Source organism: Stylophora pistillata, chromosome 10 (genome assembly GCF_964205215.1).
Source record: "Stylophora pistillata chromosome 10, jaStyPist1.2, whole genome shotgun sequence".
NCBI lineage: Eukaryota > Metazoa > Cnidaria > Anthozoa > Scleractinia > Pocilloporidae > Stylophora > Stylophora pistillata.
This window is the reverse complement of record NC_142528.1, coordinates 2,562,798-2,573,279: the sequence shown is the minus strand read 5'-3', so window position 1 is coordinate 2,573,279 and position 10,482 is coordinate 2,562,798. Positions and strand designations below refer to the sequence as shown.

At 41.0% G+C, this 10,482-nt stretch overlaps 1 pseudogene; it reads right to left on the bottom strand.

The window, feature by feature from the left end:
- Positions 1 to 2,844: 2,844 nt before the first annotated feature.
- On the bottom strand, positions 2,845 to 3,861 carry LOC148721338 (uncharacterized; annotated as a pseudogene).
- Positions 3,862 to 10,482: the final 6,621 nt, after the last annotated feature.

The following is a 10,482-nucleotide window of genomic DNA, read 5'->3' as shown; positions in this document are numbered from 1 at the left end:
CTTAGCAAGGATCCTTCTTCCGGCCTCCGCCACCTGCTGTATGAGAGGATGGTCACTCAGTTGCTGATAGCCGCTCTTCTTATGGACCCAGCTAGCTCCATAGATAGCAGAGTTAATACAGGAGACTGAACGGTCCTGCTGGATAAGATGTACCAAATACAAGGAAAACACTGTAGGATCCGCTGGTAGGGGAGTGGCCTCACATTGGACGGCCCATGTTCGCCACGCTTCATAAGCACGGACATAAGTGCTGACTATCTTCGGTGCTCTGTCCTGGATCAGGATCGCTGGTAGAGACTTCGCAAGATACTTCAGTCTAGGATGAGTCATAGTCTCCCCACGTAACCAGCCAGATAAGTTAACACCCTCCGGGACAGGGCTGGAAACTGAAAGAGAATGTACCGAGTAAAACACTGCGTACATCATCACCTCCATAACACTCGTTAAAACATGCCCTAACAGCAAGACTTATAAGACTTTACAAACTAGCCAACACATGCACACTGGCAACCAGTACTAGAATGATGTTCCCCTTTGGCCAACACGGCTAGGGGCTACTTTGCCAAAACAGCAAACAGAGCGCGCGAAAAAACTTTACAGACATCCACATTAACATACAGCCAGCATACACCGCTAACCAGTGTTAGCGGTACCCCTTAGGCCAACACGGCTGGGGGCGGCTCTGCCATAACGGCAACAAACTGCTAGTCACAGTAGTGTTCACATTTAGCGGCTGTCAATCCAGAGCATAATCACAAACGTGCTCTCTTGTCAAAACAACAACTGACCAGTCATGAGCCACATCATCTATCCAACTCCCACACGACAATGTTGGCTGGCTCAAGATCGCAAGAGCTGAAAACGAGGTCCAAAACAGACTTCATCATAGTAGTTTCACCGAGAGGAATGTTCAGCATATGCCGTCAAAAACAAAGTTTGAGTGCCAGAATGGAGAAGGAAGGAACGCCCGTTGTGAAAATGTCACTAGATGCTGATCCTGATAGAAAGATCCCTTCGTATGGTTGAATCTGCATGGACTGGCTAATGAAGGACTTCCAGCTCCCACTCTTCTCCACCAGAAGTGGCCACCAACTTGCTGAACGCCACTCAGGAACTATCAAGGTGCCATTCTCCCTTCCTGCTGACATGTGCCTCAACACACGTGGAACCAGGTATGGAGGAGGAAAAAGCCAATTAACTTCACGAGACCAAGAAACTGTAAATGCATCCACTGCCACACAACCTGGGTTATGATACCTGCTGCAGTACCTCTCCAACTGCTTCGTCTTCAGGCTAGCAAACCTATCAATGGTGTGGGGACCCCACAAGGTGTCAATGTAATCAAAGCAAGCTGGGTCTAACATATAGTCATTAGAATCCTCCAACCTCGACAGCTCGTCTGCTCTCGTGTTCTCATCTCTGCTAACCCACTCAACTGTTAAGCGCATGCCAAGTTCCCGGCACAACCTGTAAACTGCTACAGCCTCCATGTGCAGCTCCTTGATGCGGCTTCCCACTGACAAAACAATTTCTGCATTCCTGTTGTCGGTGCGATGGAGCACATCTTTACCCCTGACTTCATCTGCAAAAGATTCCAGCACACGCCTGATGGCAGTCACCTCTCTAAACGTAGAACTCTTTTCACTTTCCCCACGGGACCAGCTGCCCCTGGCTACCTTATCACTCAACTGCACTGCAAAACCACCCCAACCTTGCCCACTTGCATCTGAGTAAGTAATAACCTCTACCTTCGGACTAGGGGACCATATAGGATAACCACCAGTGTCAAAATTAACTTTCCAAAACTGGACTTCAGCTTGACTCTCCGGAGATATCAAGAAAGGTATGTCCCAGTGAACTGTTTGACATATGTCCCTGTAGAGTGCCCTAGTCCAGAGTCGTGCTACAGGGCCCACGGCAAGACCCATGGAAACCAGTGAACCAGTGATGCGTGACAAGTGTCGTGCTGAAACCACAAATTTCTTAGCTATAGTATCATTCATCAATTGTTTCAAAGCATCAACCCTCCTTGGTGGAACCTGGAAAGTTCCAGATCGCAGATCCATTATAAAGCCCAGAAGTTCACCACATTGTACTGGCTCCCACTGACTCTTCTCCTCGTTGGTGACGAAGCCCCTCAACAAAACATCCCTCCTAACCTCTGCTGACAACCTGACTGCCTCACCTCGGTCCTGGTCTGCACCTGCTCCATCGTCCAGATATGTAAACAATCTGAAGCCTTTACCCCTCCAGTGTTTCACGAGTGCTCTCTGGATCTTGGTGAAGAGGTAAGGACCAGTTGATAAGCCAAATGGAAGGACCGTGAATTTAAAAAACCTTAGCTGCCCCTTGTAGAACAAGGAAAATCCGAGGTATTTGCAATGCTGAGGAAATATTTCGATGTGATGATAACCACTTTTATAATCAAATTTAAAAAACCAATCGCCTTCATGAAATAAGTCTGCTGCTGTGCGAATGTCATCGTACTTAAATTTGCATGACCTCAGGAACTGGTTGACATAACGCAAGTCCACGATTAGGCGGCGTTTATGTGCAGAGTTCCTCACAACGCCCAATGGGTTGCATACCACCAAGTCCTGACTTTTCACCTCAACTACAGCACCAGACAACAGTAACTTTGAAATCTCAGTGCAAACAAAAACATTATCCTCGACAGCACTGGGATAGTTCCTGAAAAATGCCTCCTGAGGAAGGGAAATAAATGGTAAGCTATAGCCTTCTTGAAGGACACGCAGCACCCACCTGTTAGCCCCAATGTTCTGCCAAAACGAAATATTCTCCCTCAATCTGCCTTTCACAACCGTGGGACAAGCAAATCAACATTCTCGAACTCAAGATATCCTCTATATACACTCTCTTCTAGGGGGAAGTTCAGGGCATCACTGTTGACTTCCAGATGATTGCCCATTGTTCTGGCCCCATCCTGGACTTCCACTTGCGACTGATGCCCGGCAATCCCGGGCGTAATGGCCGTTTCGACCGCAGCGAAAACACAACTGCTTGGGGTCACGTGCCACGTTGGACGACATTCCCGCCGTTCGGAAGTTATGGGTTTTTTCAACCACACGTTTCGACCCATCAACTCCTCGTGGTAGGGGTGACTTCTTCGGTCTCCACTTCGCTGCAGCTGCCTTTCGTTTCTCCTCCCTGAGTTGCTTGCTTTCTTTGATGGCCTTTTTTTATCCGTTTTTCGTCGCCAGAATCACTAGCAAGCGGCTCGGCTGCATAACATTCCACCGTGTCCCACCCATATTTATCGGCAAGACAAATGTGCTTATTCCGTTCTAAAAGAAGTTGCTCACCTTCTTCGAGGAGCTCGGACCTAGACTCATCATCACTCGTATTCTTAGCCCTATCAATTTTATCCAAGACGTCGCGATTAAGTTTGTACTGCTTTTTGTTTCCCTCGAAGCGAAACTCCGGCTCCGGATCGCTCAGTTTGCCATGTTTTCGAAGCTTCGCATCATCAATCTCGTTCTTCAGCTTCTTTAACTCTTTCGAATACAGTTTCTGCTGCTGCAACAGCTCCTTTGCCCAACTTGGCGGTTCCTCGGTTCGGTTTGGAGGGTCCTCGCGCTCCGGGCTTTCGTGCCTTGATCCTTGACTTGATCGACTATTACCTCGCTGACTAGGGCTTTTGTTGTATGGCTCAAGTCGCCTAACCGCCCGAGAACTCCTCTTCGAACGTCTAGTTTCCTTCGGCATGCTTTACTAATGATTCGTGACTAACTATTCGTAACAAATGTAAATAATACACGCACTTTCGCAGAAAAAGGTCAAGCAATGGCGGTCAACAAAAAACAACTGACCGCCTTACACATCACATGACCTTAACCCATCCCCAGGCGCCAGCGGTGTGTGAGAAAAACATTTTCCACTTATTTCGTTCCACTCAGCCAGTGGAAAATCCCCCTTCTTATGTGCAGTATTTGCTTTAATGATTATTGTGTGTTTGTTAATCTTCTCATGTGCACTTGTATCTCTTCACTGCTAATTAATTGCTCATGTAATACCAGGGCTGCAAATAACATTTGGACATTGGGTGACCAAAATTTGCTTGTGTACAACAAATTCTCAATTGTGGTTGGACATGATGTCCGGGAAATTTTTTTTTTCGTAATGCATTTTACAGTAAGGATGAAGAAAATCTGCCTTGAGTAAATTACTAAATCTTACTCTGTGCTGGGACGATCTTATCAACTCAAGGGTTTTGTAAGTCATGCAACGACATTAGCTACCTGAAAGGTAGCATTTGATAATGCCTGTGAAAAAGCAGTGAGTTGCTTATTTTTGTTCAAATTTTTTGAGAGTCATTACAGTAAAATTTCTCAACAAATTAAATACAGTTCACAAATTATACACAAGCTGTACAAGCTCTACACAAGCTCAGAATACACAAAATGTCCCCTCTTAATGTGAAGATAATTATTATTTATTTCTATGTATTTTATTAATCTGGTGGAATTTCTGTAAGAATTTGTTATGGTCTCCTTTATTTGCCTAGCTTCCTTTATTTATTATTGTTGTACTCATTTTCTTTTGCCTGTCATTTTTTGTAATCAAACTCATATTTGGGTAAACAAAATAAAATTGTAGTGTTTGAATTTGGTTTCCACTCAATTAGTGCTATGGTGGAACAGTGATAACACAGACCCTCATAACAGTGAAATGATACATTTTACTGTTAAAATAATAATTATAGGTACCAGTGATAAAAATGCAAACCAAAGCAAGGAAGTTATAGCTTGATAATTTAAGAAAATATAGTTTTCAACCTTTTTCGGTGATATCTGACCACAATTTGTTTTGTCTGACCAAGATGGTGTCTTGGCAGGACCTACAGTACCTACATTTTGGTCACCCAATGTACTTTAAGAGAAAAACATTGCAGCTATTGATTAGCGATGCTAATCAGTTACATCAGTTTGCATGAAGTATAAACCCAAAATAGAGAGAAAACAGATACATGTAAGGCCTTGTTAATAATATAGCCTTGAAAGTTTGCATATTCTCTACAACAATGCCAGCAATCTCATAAAACTGTTGGCTGTGTTCAGGTTTAGAAATTAAACGAAATCAAAGACAAAATAGTTTCACATTTAGCTTTTAGGAACAAATACTTTATAGAAGGCTTGAGGCAAGGAGGCATTTTCAGACTGTAAGGTTAATTGAAACATAGGATTGCTTTATAGACTATGAGTTGTAATTGTAATTACTGTTTTGATTGTTATATAAACAACCCTTTATAATGAGAGCAAGAAAAACACTCTCCTTTCTGTTGTTCCATTGACAGCCTCTAGATATGAGCAATTTTGGGCTCTGATTGGTTCTTCATTACTGGGCCATCAGCTCATTTCAAACCAGTAGATTATCATAAGTATCCCACTGGCAAGTAAATCTTGTATATACTTTTGTAGGCAAGAGTGTTTCTCCGAGAGGATGTATCTTTGGCTCTCAACATTCAGGGTTGTCTATATAATTATTACTTAATATGCCGCTTAATCCTAACATGCAATGTTCACGAGGAATCATTATTTTTTTAGATTATCTTTAACTTCTTCTACTTGACTCGATTTTGAGGACTAATTGTCAAATATCCAATTGGTAAAGAAGTTGGCCCAGTGGGCAGTCCAAATAAATATTTCTTTCAGAGAAAAGAGTCTTACATTTATTTATACCTTTTCCCGCTTGTGTGCAAGGCTGCAGAGGGTAAGAGGGTACAGAGATAAGTTCTGACATCTTAACGTTCCTTTACACAAAGTGTGCCTTTACAAAAACTTTAGGTAAACGGCGTAAAGGAGCATGCATGATTCTGACCATCTTAACGTTACCTTTACAAAAGCGTATTTAAACGTTCGGTTAGTAAAGTGTGCATTACATCACCTTTACATCCCTGGTAAATAAGCGTAAATTTGACCCATCAACTTTACGCAAACTTTACAACTACTTTACATTTAGTTGAGAAAAGTGCGAGTTTACGCCAACTTTACGTTTTGAGTAAATAAGCGTAAATTGGACCCACCGATTTTACGCTAGCTTTACCTGGGCTGTACGTCGTGTTGCGTAAATCTTCCTTTACAGACCTTTACCAACAATGTAAAGTTGATGTAAAGTTTGTTAACCATCTTTACGCAGATTTACGCAACTGGCGTAAATCTACATTTTTATGCTGTGATTTCAACGCAACATTGTTGGATCGTGCGATAAAAAATGTTGTGAAGAACCTGGCCAAACGAGAGAAATATTTTGCAACATCCAAAAGTGTGGCACCAAGAATTTGACCACTTGAAACAACACCAACCAAGAATTTAATGGGGTGGCCAAAGGTGTGGAACACGTTGCGCGCAACAACGTTGCAAGATCTTGCATTAAATTTTGATAGCGTTTGGCCGAGCCTAAGTTTCATGATGATTCTGATTTTTACATAATCGATGCCAAATAAACACTTTTATAAATACAAATGTTCTAGGCATTATCCGGTTAGTGGGTTTCCTCTTATTTGTTTATGTCCAATAACTGCTGCGAGAACTATGAGACGTATGTATCGAATGTCATTTGGATTCGTTTGGGAAGGAAGGGTCATATAATAAAGTCTGGATCTTTATTTGTTTCAAGATTTGTAAACCCGAAGTGTAAAAGAACCTTTAAAAAAGCGTAAAATGAAAATATAAAAGCTTCCACTCGAGGAAAAGCGACAGAATTGAAAAAAAAAAAAAACACTTTCCCTGAATTCATTTCGTCAGGGAGTTGTCGGCGTCTACTGTGGAAGCAACTAAAAGGTCAATTCAAAGTTTAATTATATGGTTTTTGGCTGAGCGACAACGCTGTATCAGTCAAAAGTTCTTTGTCTTTCCATCGATGCAAAATTACTGAGCCATGAAAATTTAGGTGTTTTTTGTTTTTATGTGATAGCTTTTTAATATATTGTAGAACTAGAAAACGTAGATAGCTGAAGCTCTATATTCTAATTCCAATTATCACCATGCTTAACATTTGTATTCAAATTACGTAGAAATTTCCTTTTAAGATATGTACAATAGCAACCGACACGCTTTGATGTGTGCCTTTTCATGTTGCATCTAAATTAGGCTATCATAAATACAAAGCACTTATTTTCTGTGCCAATGTCGTTAGCAGAGGAGCAACAGCAAAAATTGCACCAATATTCTCGTTTAGACAGGCTCCCTACGGTGATTTTGTCCTTATTACTAGAGATCAATTTTGAGTATTACAAGTAAACCATTTTATTACTACTTTATGCAGGCTGTTAGTTCAAAAAGCTTATCAAGTTGTGTTATTGTATCCACTCACATAATAACTGTCAGGTGCAAATCGACTTGTTATTTCTCTGTGTCGCTCACTTTCCGCACGGGTGTATATTTTTGAGAGTGTTAATGATGGTGTGTCGAATGTGCCTCATACTCCAACAGTAAATAACGGGGTTTAGCGATGAATTCATACACACAAGAGTCCAACTGTAAAACCTAAAAGTTTTCAAAGCAACGCTAGGCTCGTTATTGGCAGTAGCAGCAATATGAGTGCAGTATTCAGGCAAATTACAGACCAAGTACACAAGATACACGTAAAATGTAGTAATGGCAATTTTCCTCATCCTTGCGGCTTGTTCCATGTCACCGTCATCCTGCTCGGCTCGCCGCACTCGCAAGGACTGAATTTCCCTCGTGTGGCGCCGTACAGCAAAATAAATCCTGCAGTAAACTAATCCTGTGCACATAAAACAGAACCCAAGGACAACATGAAGGAAAATCAGAAGGGAGGGAGGCATCCAAAAATTGCCAGATACTCCAAGAAATACACTGAACATCCAGATTGATATCACAGCCAAAACAGAGAGTCTGTGAGTGATAAGCTCCTGATATCTGAGATGAAGATGTACAGCGAGGAATCTGTCCATGCTGAGGGCGAAAACTGTGAGAATTGAAACTATGGAGAGGGTATCCGCGATGGCATGCATGGCTTTATTCGTTGATTCGTCAACAGGATCGGCGCTTTTCAACCCTTTAACTAAAAGCACAACGTAATAAGGTTGTACAAATATACCAACACCAAGATCTGAGATAGCAAGACTCAGCAGAAATGTCCTTAACGGCCTCGGTAGCGACGAGGTTTTTCTCATTGCGTAAATTGTTATGATGTTCAATGTGATGGCGGTGTAGGATAACAATGCGTTGAGCACACAATTGGCGACCATCGATGAACGATAGGGACCCTCAGCGCTTGTCATTGTTTAGGACGCAGATGAAGACCAAACGCGTGGATAGTCGACCAGGAGACTAACAGTGGACAAAATGGTAACTTCTCGAGAACGAAAGCAGCTTTAAATTATCTATGACTTCCCGGCGATCTTGACTGATGAATTTTGATATTAATTGCCATCTACCAAATCATTTGGGGGCCTACCTCGCATGATCCTGCAAAAATAAATTTGGGAAAACCTTTTTCTCGTAATATGTCCTCCGAGTAAGATGTTCCGAGGGAGAAGGCCAATTATTTATAAAGCAAGGCCAATTGATGAAGACTCCGAGATTCTTTATTTCTCGCTTGTTTTTGCTTTACATGAACATCCGAAAATGAAATGAAAATCGAATTGCCCTTTGAATTTACATAATAATGACAACAAAGTCAGTTTAAATTCTCTTGCGCGGAAGTATTTCGTAAGGTTGAATTTCCATTGAAAACCCATTCTGTTTGTAAACAATGATAATCGATCACTATACGCGATAAATTTGCTGAAACCGATGGCAGTTTCAAAAGCGAGATTCACTGACTTTGATAGTCAGATGGTCTATGCAATTTTGTTATGCCCCGATAATCGATAATTTTATGCGATGAATTTACTGAAAATCGATGACAGTTTCAAAAGCGGACTCATTGAATCTGATGGTCAGATGATCTATGCAAATTTGTTATACCCGATAATCGATAATTTTACGCGATGAATTTACTGAAAATCGATGGATTCATTGACTCAGATGGTCAGATGGTCTGCAAATTTGTTATGCCCGATGATCGATAATTTTACGCGATGAATTTACTGAAAATCGATGACAGTTTCAAAAGCGGATTCATTGACTCTGATGGTCAGATGGTCTATGCAAATTTGTTATGGCACGTTTATTCCGAGTTAGAGCAAAAGTAAAAATCAATTAGACAATAAGGGTACCTTTGTCCTGATCCCTAAACTGATCACATGGAGGCTTTTTCAAGTGCAAAGATGTTCCATTTTGGCCGTAGAAATTTTCAGAAGAGTTTATAATAGTTTGATGTGCATGAACGATATTTCCGTGTAAGATCACTGAAACTTAAAGATGTTCTGACGGGTGGTTTAAATGTTTTGAGTTGTAAAGTCATATATTCTTATCAATAAAGATTTAGAAATGCAAAGACTAGCAAAAACTAACGATAAAAACCGACGTTTCGGTGTCATCATGACGCCATTGTCAAGGAGAAATAAAAAATGAAGTTTGTGGCAAGGTGTAACACTAAATTAGCATAAATATGTTACGAGCTAATTAAACAAAGACTTTTGCGCGAATTGAATCGCTTTGCACGTTCAGAGTGGGTTTTAAGTCTCTGATGAAAAGCATTTCGTTCACCAAACAAGCGAACTTGTTACTACACTTTTTCAGAATGCTAAAACGTTTCAGTAGGTCTTTCGGGACTTCGCTGTGCCGTTCGTGGTAGTGTTTATATATGAGAACGTGACTCTTCCCTGTATTTTGTCCGATCAGTGGGTTGACAAAATTCTGAAGGTTATTCTACAAGAAGAAGGTCAATTAGGCGCCGTACCAGATAACCGTTGACTATTTTCAGTAGGTAATACGGAAATGCCTTGGTTAGTTAAGAAATAGCACAAGATCATGATGATAATCACAAAGATTTACAATTCATTGGCCCTCCAACTAAAAAAATTATATAATAAATACAAGATACAAATGCAAAAAACCATGTAAAGAATGATATAAACCACTAAAGATATGGTCGATGCTCTTTAAGACATCTGATTTCAAGTCTACAAGGAATTAAGCTCGATGAATGTATTAAAACTAACCAAAGGTCATTTCTAGTGGACAAAGCTCCGAAACAAGTAGAATTTCCAAGTTGTGGATTGTTGCATTATCTTAGCAAGTAGTAACTTCCTGCCGCCTTTAGTGTAACAATTGAATTTTGGACAAGAACCACTCGTAAGTATACTGCATCAAAAAGAAAGGACATGCCTTTTATTTCTTTACCCATGCTCGTGGCCAATGGGGGCAGTAAAATTATTCTCAAACACAGCCGTTGATTTTAACTGGCCCATCGAATAATATAATTGAAGAGTAGGCGATTGTGGTTTCCTCCGCAAGACTTATTCCATCTTCTGGTTAGCACACAAATACGAATGAATTTGCGTATTGCTTTAAGAGCTTTTGATTACATCAGTTGTTGTCGGTAGCAAAA